Raw genomic sequence first — 11,786 nt, 5'->3', positions numbered from 1 at the left:
CAAAAGCAACAAGGTTGCCACATCTTACCAGGGTATTGCTCATCAGCTGAGCAATGGTAACTGGCTAGTTGCACAAACTTACCCTCCCTGGTTGTAAAGTAAAACCTATTAGCTTAACTAATGAGTCATTAAACCATAGTAACTCAATGCTTTTGCTTGTATGCCCATAATCACAGACTGCATTGGAGCTGAAGTTTTAGTGCCAGGCACTACGGGTAAGTTCTGAAGTGATTTTGGAGTGATTTATCATGTGAAGTCACATTTTCAAAGGTGGCATAGGGGTTTCACGAGCTCAGAGGTTTAGCTCCTGTGTGTCTCAGTGCTCATACCATATTTGAAGACAGTCTTTCTCAAGAGGGAGCTCAAGTCCCTCAGGCCAGGAGGAAAGTGATGAGAAAAAGCCCCGAGGTTTCTTGCAGGGAAGGGAAGAAGTGGAGGAAATGACGCAGAGGATCCTGACCGACTTGTGTGGTTGGTGAACTTTGTGGAAAGACCTGGCGAGTCTCCAGTTTCTCATTCAAGGGAGAAATTCACCCAGCATTTCCCCTGCTTTGTTATACCACAGATTTGGTTTCTAAATCATTCAGACACTTTGGAAAATGCTGTCCTAAATGTCCACTCCTACTCATTAAAATCAGTGGGTATCAAAGATTTTTGGTGGGAATGGCAGAGGGGGCCGTTATGAAGTTGCACTCCCCTTGCTTGTGACATGAACAGAGCCTGTTGTGTGAATGTGGTGTTGTGTTCATTCCAGGGCCATCTATTATTCTCCGGGTAACAGAAAATACCATTTATTTCCATTTATGCAGACCATAAATCAACATGATATTAGCAGCATGTGATCTAATGCTGCACAGTGTGCATCAGCATGAGAAGAACAAATCTGTTCAAAGTTCTGGAACACTTAAATGTCCCTTTTTCACTCCCTTTTTCTCCTTCCCATTGTTTTAAAACCATTTAAATAAGACCTTCTACAATCATTACAGGGTGGGCTTTTTCTCTCTGGGGAAGAAGCAGCATTGCTGGAAACTGGTCTCTTGTAGTTTGCAGGGGAGGAAGCTTTTAAACCTCCTTCTGGTTTTCTATTATCAGGAGAACAAGAATGTTACAAATCAACCTCCCAGATGTGGCAAAAACCATGATGATATTTAATAACAAATCACTGCATCCAGTTTGTGAGGTTTTCAGTTATATCCTGGTTTTAATACTGTGAATCCATCTGTTACAAAACAGGAGAGAGTAATACCTCGCCATTGGTGTCATTCATAGATTACTAGCTGCTGTTGCTTAAAGAGACACATATTTGGATGCCAATGAGGTAAGGGAGTTAAAGTGAACACCCTGGTGCTTGTGAGATGACATAGTGCCTACTTCAGGTTGTACCCATCTGATGGCTCTGGTGACCTCATGCCGGATTGCTACTGCCATCCCAAAATTAGCAGGCTTGGTGGACGTGCAGGATGATTTGAAAGTTCACTAATTCCAAATGGGTGTGAGCTCAGATGTAGCATGTACTAGCAGGGCTAAGACCAGGTCAGTGTTCAGGACTGAGTTTCTCCTTCCCTTACTGCACCTGGAACCATGCATGCCTGCCTGGCTTGATGGCTTTCTACCTGGGTAGAAAGTTCTGAAAGGAAACAAAAGTCATGCCTTGACTTAATGCTGGAAATTGCATTAAGAGTTTTGAAGGAAATCTACATAAAACATTAATTGAAGTATAAGAAGGTGCTTAGTGCATACCCAGTAGATGAGGACTTGTACAGCAGAGGGGCAATGGGGAGGAAAGAACAATGGAATCTTTTAGGTGTCTGCATCAGCAGAGTGTCATAGTGCATGCAATTCTCTTTGTATGGCATGGAGAGGTAGAACAGTGCTATCAGTTTGCAAATTGCCCTACACAATGAAAGTGTTGTGACACAAGGCTTCAACAAGACTCTGTCAGAAGAAGGACTGAACTGGAAGCTCCTCTGTTCTCTCAGGGCAGCTTATCACATTATCGCTCTTCATTTCTAGATGACATGGGTAATGCTAGACTCTTTTCTTGCAGCATCCATGTACCTGACAACATCATTTTGTCAAATAAGCTTAAAAAAGGATATTTTGACTGCTTTCAGGTGGATGATGATACTGAAGTATCATCATTATGAAGTCTCCTCACGGGGGATATTAAAAAGCCATCTGAAAGCTGTTGTGGTTTAGGAATGGTATTCTCCACTTTAGTCTTCTCACTGAAACCACTCCAAGCTGCACACTGCTTACTTGTTCCTTTCTCTCCCTCCTTCTTCCCTGCAGTGGGATGAAAAGGAGAATTGGAAGCACCAAGGGTAAAGATCATGGGTTGAGATAAGAACAATTTACTGGAAACAGAAATGAGATAAGAAAAACAGTAAGAGCAGCAATAGTGAGAGAGGGTACAGGAAAAGAAACATCATTGCTCACTGTGGAAACCCCCAGATATAGAAAATACCTGACCGCTCCCTCTGCCATGCTACTCCACTGCTCCCAGCTCAGATCCAGTGTTATCCAAACACTCTCTCTGGCTCGGAACTGGTGTTGATGCCTTTTCCTGGTCTTAAAATCAAGAGTCATACACGGTTAGAAGGGGAAAAGGGATTTTACCTTGGTATTTATTTTAAGGATCCTTAGGTGCACACGTCCAGGTCATATGCATCGAAATGCACCCCACCCAATATGCCCCCAAAAGATCGGGTATAACATTATAGGTTTTACTAATTAGCATATCTATCAAAAATTCCCCAATGAGAGGCTCGAATGAGCCCCCCTCCCCAAGGAGCCTTCCCCTGGATGGTTCTATCTTAGTTTACAGAATGTGTTCTGGAGAGGACCTTGGGGGTCTGTGGCACACTGATCCCTGGCTATGAAGCTTCTAAAATGTTTAATCTCCTAGCTGAACAAAGAAGTCCAAGAATGTAGGCAAAAAGCACTAGGAATACAGAAGTTGTGAAAAGGTATAACAGGGGTATAAACGAAAAGGCAAAAAATCTTCATGGCATCAGTGTTACCCAGCAGGTCCATCCAGCTGGGAACCAGGGCCACCTCACCAGTCCCTCTGCCATACTTACTTGGACAGAAGGAACCCTTTCTCCTCAGAAGAGACTCCCTTCGCCCCACCCTCGGAAAATGACATGAGGTGGTACAGAATAACCTCTGGGTCCTGGCTTTGCCTGCTCCTGGCTGCTGCAAATTTTGACCCTGTATTGTCTGGTACCAGGATAAACACAAACCCATGCAATGAACTCTAGGATGACCTCCTTGAGCAGGGGGGTTGACCAGATGACCCACTGTGGTCCCTTAGACATTGTGTGACTGTGTGATAATTAAGTATTTCATTGTGGGTAAGAGGGGTTTCATTACTGATCTTTATGTGAGCTTGAGAGTTCCAGTTAATAAAAAGTCCTGATGTAGCAGGAGCTGTACACATGATGAGGTAACTTAACAAATATACAAATGCCTACATTTATTGCAGTCCTTAAATATACTTCCTGAATCTCCCTGAAATGTAGTTTATCAGGACAAACTAAAAGGATTTCTATTGTCCTCTATTTCTGTCTAATAAAATCCACTTTATTTCTCTGGTAGTGCTCTCTATTTCAATCCACAGCATTCTTTAATATTCACAGCAGGATGAGGGGTTCATATCGTTGTTTCAGCTAATTGGTACTGCAATAAAAGAATATGAGACATAAAAAGATCCTGGAGGAGAATGTTATAAAAAGCATCAGGGAAAAGTGTCTAAATGGGCATGTCTGGTATAGAACACCTGTAGCCTTTAATTTAGAGCCTCCTCAGTTCCTCTGGGGTGCTCCTAGGAGAGATTTAAAACAGCCTCATCACACTTGGCTGTGGGCAACTTCTCCTCCTTGTGCTTGGGGCACATCAAATGCAGCTAAATAGATATTCAATGCTTTTATGAGACTCATGGTGAAGGAGGAGGTCCTGAGTTTGCACCTTGCTCCTCTTTCCTGATTAGGAAAGATTTTCTGAACTGATCTTACAGGAAAAAAAGCATTGAAAATCTTGGTGCTAACTTAGTTTTGAATCTGGTTGCTGTGTGTTTCTGACAGGCACAGAAGAGGCTGCAACAGCAAGAGGGCTGACAAAAACCAGTCAATTCTCCATGATTCTTCTATCCTTGCTGATGTTTGGCTTCCAAATAGCCATATGCCTTTTCCTGATATTTCCAAGCACAGAAATCTTGTCTGGCAAGAGTTTGAGAATTCTGGAAATTTTATCTGTCATTTTCTTGGGTACTGTTTGTCCATGCAAATCATGCACGGTGAGTCTGATCTCATGGCATGTGGTGACATACTTTTGTCCAGAAATTTTGTACATAACTAGGCTGGGGAGAGCAGCAAATCATGATTTTTTTTTCTTTCTTCTAGTGCTCTTCCCACAGTGACCTGAAGTACACTGGAGGCTGAGCTAATCATGGTAGACTTCTCTGAGCCACAGTGGCTGGATGGCACAGCTGAGGTCCACAAGTAAAACAGAGCCTTTAACCCAGGCAGTCATGAACTGCCAGGAAACATCTAATCTGGATGTTCACTATTACTATTATAAACTGTGAAATTATTGAAAACATAGAACAAAGATCAGTATCACCTTTCTCTGCACTGAAAAATTAAAATCTTGTCTCTCAGTTCTATGTTGGCTTTTTTTTTTAAGTAATTTGATCTTCCAGTTGGAAAAAAGTGTTTTCTAATAGTAAACTTATCTGTAGCTTTTGAGAATTTATAAATGCAAGTGATACCCAGCAAACTTAGCTACTGTCTTTGCCTACTCATTTGCATCATTTGTTTCCCTCTCTTTCACTAAAAAGCAGATATGCTTTGCCTGCACTGACAGGGAGAATAAGAATAAAAAAAAAAAATAGTTTGGATTCCTGAGATCTGCTTTCAGTTAACACTTTCAGAAATACCCAACCTGAAACAGGCACCAGTTTGCTGCTTGGTTCTGTTATAGTTTGGATATAAATATATATGTCTCATTTTCTTATTAGAAAAATGTGGATTAGAATATTTGAATCATATATTACACAGTAACAGGGTATTTTGATCTGCATTTGTATCAGGGAAATAGGAAGAGCTAATGGCAGCTGAATTATCACCTCAGAGTCTTGAGATGACTTGCACTGCTGCTTCTCTGCAGCTCTTACTGCTCTCCCCAAAGGACAGGAATGAATCAGCTCTGGGAGGACATGAACATGTTTTCTGTGACAAAGCCTGCATTTTCCATCCTGTTACCACACTGAAGCAAAATGACATCTCAAAAGCTGCCTCAAATGCATTTTTGCTCCTGACAGGTGCAAGCACGGCGATAGGGCCTTTTCAGGAAATGGTGAGAGAAATAAGGTTGCTTGTGTTGGTGGTAAAAGAGAAGTAGCAGTATTTTTTACACATGTGGGGCTGGACTGTGCAACTTTCTTTCCTGGGATATTTTTCAGGCCAAAGATTTAGCAAACTCAGGAAAGACTGGATATTTATGTGGATGAGAAGATCATCCTGAGCTGCAGTAGAACCAGCATGAAAAGAACACAGGCTGGAGGTAACTCACCAGATAAAGCAATTTATAATGGTATTAAGGTTTTAAACTTTGTGGGAATTGAGTTTTCTGTGTGTGCCAGGGATTTTCTCACAACTTCTTGCAAAACAGAGCATTGACTGCTGTTTCACATCATTGCACTAGTCTGACAGTTGCTTCTATGATTTCATACCTTTAAATTTTGGGTGTTGAAGAAAGTAGTTTTACAGACATCCAGAACAGCTCCGATACTAAAAAGCTCTTGTGTAGACATAGCAAACATGTGACTTAAATCATGTGGTTGAAATTTACAATAGGCATCAGATATCTGTTGTGATCTGTCACATGGTTGCAGGGAAAGTGGGCAGAAAGAGGTGTGGAGTAACAGTTGTGGAACAAAGAGGTTATTCCTGAGAGCAGTTTAACAGCTTTTCTGCTAGAGAAAATTGCTGATGTAAAAATCAAATGGGAAATCTTATAAAATGGTAATAACTATGTCACTCTGGTGTCCATAAAAAGATACATACATTGCTGTTATTTGGGACTTATTCCTTGTGTTCTTGAAATCACAAACAAGCAGTGTATAGCAATAGTAAATACTCCCATAATTTCTGATATAAATTACATTAAACTAGCTACATCTTTTCTTGAAATAAGCAGAACATAGGAATGAACATTGCAGTTGGAACAAAATTCTGATTTTTACAGAACAATGAAAGAAAAACACTGCTTGAATCATGCAATCATTTGCGCTCTGTGAAGGGATACCTCTCAACATTTAGGAATTCATTTGTTAAATATTTTACTAAACATTACCACTCAACAGACTTTAAACAGGCAAAGAAACTGACGTAGTACAGAATCTGAGAATATTATAACGAGTGGGATGGAGGTCTGGGAGGAGAAGGGAGTGGAAATGGGTTGTTGGTACTCCTTGTCTTCAGCAGAGGGAGGAAAGTGAGGGTGAGGCAGCCCTTAGGCTAGAAGTGTGAATCTAATGTGTATTTGTGCCTAGAGACAGAGCAGGGAGGCAGGCTTAACCATGAAGAGCTGAAGGCTTGAACTTCTAGAAAAATGCAGTCTTCCTAAAGGAAGTTTTAGCAATCAACCAGCCGTAGTAAGACCCAAGGCACTGAGTTAGGTAGCCCTGGAAAGTCATTCAGCATGTAGAAGAGAGGGACACCCACATCTAAACCTCTCTTTGTGGTGTCCAAATACAAAATGTAATGACCAGCACATTCTTCATACTGCTTGTTGCTATAGTATCTCCAGACTCTTTGAAACTAATTTGTAAGCCTAAACTTCACACAACCTCCAAACCCTCAACTTTCCATACGTGTCACACAAACCGGGCTGGGAGCATCTTGACTCCTATGGCTTGCCTTGCTGCACTGGACCCACGGTGAAGCAGCTGTACATGGCTCCTACCCACCATGTGTTTGCCAGTCATAAAGCTTCTCTTGAAGCTCAAGGTTCCTCATTTGCTTCCAACAACTGCTGGGCAGCAGGCGGAAAAGCTGTTTGGGGTGGGTTAGTGACTGCCATAAAAGTATCTGTGAATTGCACTGGGACCCTTAAAGGCCCTTTGTCCAGAATTCTTGAAGATATTTCCAGAGCTGAAGAAGTACAAATGTGTGTTAAAGCTGCCTCTGTATTCTGTGATAGAAGTTTCTCTGGATGCAAGTAAGAATCCATTTCTTAGTGTATAACCTAAGAAAAGGTGCTTTTAAAAGGCAAGGAAATACAATAATGCAGGAAACACCACAAGCTGTGATCATAATCTAGTTTCGTTTTGCCTTTATGCACAACTATTTTTCCTCCAGCGTAAAACTTTGGCATTTCCTAGTTGTGGACTTTGGAGCCAAACTTCGCTAGTGTGAACCTATCTCTAGTTCGAGATATTTATGGTGATGTTGAAATCTTACTGTACTAGTGAATGAACGGTAGCATATTTTGCAGGAATAATGAAATCTCAGCAACATGAGACCTCAATAAAGCACATTGTTGCTAAATCTTTACTGACTGCTGTTTTTAAGCGTGAATTATAAGGTGTGCGGATAAGCAAAGTGCGAATTAATGAGGTTTTGCTGTGCTGAAATGAAACTGTGGTGGGACATGAGCTAAGAAATATGGTGTTACTTAGTATTTTTTATTCAAGAAATTATGTTTTTTGAGCAGCTGCCAGTCAGAGTATGGGTGGCTACACTGAGGGCATCTTTACAACCATATTTTTATATGTATATTCCCGGGGGAGATTTTTATCCATCAGTTTTATTTCCATTAACCAAAGAGAAGGCTGAACAAACTAAATCTCTATTAAAGCCTAAGAGGAATAGACCCGTGAGCAGGAAGCTTTCAAGAAACCCTTATCTGCTTTCAAGAAGCCCTTATCTGTGTGCTCAGCTAAAGAGACTGTAGAGAAGTCCTACTCCCTTTTCCACTTTCCTTCTGTGGTTTGTCACGGAGTGTCACCTCTGTTCCTCTCATTGCTCAGCCAACTGCTGGCCAGTGGTGCTGCGGGGTAGGCAGGAATACCCCTTGTGGGACAATCTGATCTGCAGTTTGCTCAGCACCTCCTGAGCTGTCACTGGGATGCAGAGCATTAGTTGGGCTCGTAGGTGGCGGAGAAGCTCATGACCATGAACGTATGGAGCTCCTGTCTGTGTGAGAGGTTGTGTGCAGGGTTCAACCTCTGGATGAAAAAGCTCTTTCCAGGTCAATGTAGAGGTTTGGTAAGAAGTAATGGATGCTGCTGCATTCTTGTACAACTTGGAGGTGGATTTCCAGGATAGCTGTTTCCCTGCCTTCTCATCTAGGCTTTTAGTATTGCTGATGCTGACTGAGGTGTCTGATGGTGGTCACAGCCATCATCACGTCAGTTTGCTCCTGTGGGTAGAGAATTCAGAGGAAATTTGGGGCCAGGTCATGAATAGCTTTCTCACCCTTCCTCTATCCATCCTCTATTCACTGTTTTGCCTTTCTCAGCCTCTCTTTACGCCTGGCAAAGTTAGTCATCATGTTACTCTGCCAATCCTCCACTGCTGTCCTTACCACTTCAGTACCTGGAGACATCTGTCTGAGGTGGTGTGGAAGCTCTTAGATTCCTTTGGCACAGAAAGCTCTGCATCCTACGAGCAATCTGCAGCTCCTTTCTCCAGACTGTGCATGTGGAGTGAAACAGAGCCAGGAGCAGAGTAGCTGAAGTGCATCAGCGCTCGCTTAAATATGCTGGCTTAACTTTTATTTACTTATTTGCTTCTTTACAGTGGGACAACCTACCACAGTTGGAATTTTAGGTGAAGTGGGGCATGAAGCATGATATAGAAGATGACATGAATGCTTCTGTAGAAGCACATGGGCTGAAGGAACATTCCTTCTCCAGCAGATCTTATGGAGGGACTGCTTACCAGTTAAAAATTTTCCCTCATCCTATTTTGCATCATTTCTCACAACATAGTGAGCCTTTGTGCAGAGATGCACAGATAAAGCTTTAAATGAGTTATATAGCATTTCATGTACATATTTCTCTGGTTTGGACATGAGCTGAGGGACAGTGTGGCAAAGGGCTGAGGAAGTGCTGACAACTCATCCATCCTGTACAAGCATCCCTGAGAAAATGAATGACCATCAGCCATGTAATTGACATTTTGTGCTCTTCTCTCCTTCCCACAAAGTGCACATGCACGAATACACTTTTCCATGATAAATCCTTCAAAATTCATTTGGAAATTAATTTCTCTGAGTATTTCTGTCTGAGGGTTGTTGCTTTCTGTGGAAGCAAAAGACTGGAGGAGGCTTGGTTCTGAAGAGGGAATGGGACAGTGTGAATGCCCCGGTATCTGCATTGGTGTCAATGGGTAGCTGAACAGTTCACCTGGCATCTGTCTTTGATTGCTGGAGTAAGCTGGAAAGCAGATCAGCTTTTGCATAAGCTTTCACTGGAATAAAGGCCATCTTTGAATAAATGCTATCTTCTTTTTTTTCCTTGCTTGTTTATATAATCTTCTCTCTTGCTTCCTCAGCTGACAGTGGAGAACCAGTCTTGTGTTTCCCATGCAGTTTTCTGTTCTCCTGTGTAGACATGGTACTACCTTCTAGGCAAGGCTATCTGGCTTTAAGATAAACATAGAATACGAGACATTTTTAGGAGTTAGTTAAGTTAGGCATAACACAATTTGTTGGTTGTGTTTGTCACAGGTTTTGAAATTCAGCTGATTCTAGGCAACATCCAAACCAATTCTTTACTTCAAAACTGAACTACATCAACTTCTATCACAGTGTGGCCTTTTATCACTGCTCTGCTCTGTTGCTACATTGGTGAGTCCTACTTACTCTGGATTTGGATTTTGGGTGAAGCAGTATTGCTCGAAAGCAGTTCCACAGTGAGTGTGACTGGGACAAAGTTAGCTCTGCTGAAAGGTGATTTTCCAACCCTATTCCCACACCACACTCCCATCCCAACACATCCTTTTTCATGATATGAACACTCTTTTTTTCAAGCTGCTTCTGTGCACTAGATAGCTGACAGAGCATTTCACACAGTCTTCGGCTGCCATCGGTCTGTACCCTCAGAAAACTGGCCAGATGCTGTAGCAGATTGAGCCCAAGACCATCCCCATGCATTTCTGACCTGAACCTCAAGCCAGTGCTTGATGTTTCTTGAAGTACCAGCAGCTTTTCAGGAAAGAATATTACTCTTTTCCTCCTTAAAATTTCTTTCCCCAGACTATGAATGAGTTGGTACATAGCACATCATTCTTTTTGCCATCCCTTGACAGGTCTTTTCCCTCAATGATACAGTGCCCATGTCGCAGAGTGCTCTCATCATGGTACACTCACTCTGTAATAGGCAGCACCTATATAGATAGAGATACATTTGGCAGAGATTGCAGGATGAAACAGACATGGTCTCGCAACATCCCAAAACAATGAAACTGCTGCAAAGGTTGCCAGCCTGCTAGCACTAAATTACTTCCAATTAATTTTACAGAACTACAGCAGTAAGAGTGAACTCCTCGTACACTTTTCCATCTCAAAGACCTCAGCTGACATGCCTTAGACAATACTAATCAGGCATCGAGGCACAAGCCAAAGCCATAGAGCTTTACCAGGACCAACACTTTCAAACAAGCATGACTCACTTGTCAAGCATGGCTCTCAGCCTGTGGAAAATCTTTCTGAGGGAAGCAGAAGAAACACCGAAACACTATTTAGGAGACATTTAAAGTGCTCCCCAGAGACATTTAAAACTAGACTGGACAAAGCAGTAGAAAGTGTACTGCAGGGAACACTCCTGCACTGGCATGGGGTTTTGGTCTAAATGACCTAAGAGGTCTTTTCTGCCTCTAATTTCTATGATTTTATGACTGGAAATAACTCCTAACTTAAGAGAATTTAGATGACAGGCATGGGCATGCATTATTTACAGCTGAACCTAAAGTAACTACTATATTATGGAGTGTGTGAGCAGTAGTGGTGGGTGAGGATTGAGCAGGTAAATGTTGAGAGGAATGCATGGGATTAGGCAGCAGTAGTACAGTTGGGATAATGAGAATAGATTTCTTTGTAAAACGGGTACTTCTAATTAGAAGACGTGTAAGAGTCGTAACTGCAACAGGTACCTTTCAAAACATTTTACAGTAATTTGCTTACTTGTTGGCATTTTAAATCTTTTTAGACCCTGGCAGTGATTGTTTTGAAGGTATATGAAAAAACATGTTTAATTTTACTTTCTTTGAGAGAATGTTGCAGGGCTTCCTCTGATAGAGGCTGAGCTCCCATAGCTCTTAAGCTCATTTTGCATATTTGGGAGAAACTTCTACTTAAATAGAAACTGCTGGGCCTAATTGCGACCTACTGATCATGCTGTGGCCAAAACAGCTTGCAAATGCACACAGAGAATGGTTTCCTCCTCTGTGCTTGCCTTCTCAGTTATTATCAGCCATTCTTGACATTTACAAGTAATTTTCTCCCAGACGCACTCATGGAGCAGGGTTATTTATGAATGCTTCTTTCCTTTGTGTACAGGAGTTGAGGACAGGGGGACTGGTACAATGAAGGAAATCTGCATGTGGCACAGATGCATGCATAGTCTGAGCTAAGGGATGTGCCCTGACTTCATGATTATGGGGCCGTAGCAATTACATAGCTTATTTAATCAAGTAGCATCCACTCTGGTATCTTCATTTTCTTTATTAAAAAAAGAAAAAAGACATCTCTAATTATCAGCTAGACATGTGGAGCTA

Source organism: Corvus hawaiiensis, chromosome 26 (genome assembly GCF_020740725.1).
Source record: "Corvus hawaiiensis isolate bCorHaw1 chromosome 26, bCorHaw1.pri.cur, whole genome shotgun sequence".
Taxonomy (NCBI): domain Eukaryota; kingdom Metazoa; phylum Chordata; class Aves; order Passeriformes; family Corvidae; genus Corvus; species Corvus hawaiiensis.
The sequence above is the reverse complement of the archived record's forward strand: the minus strand, read 5'-3'. Positions refer to the sequence as shown.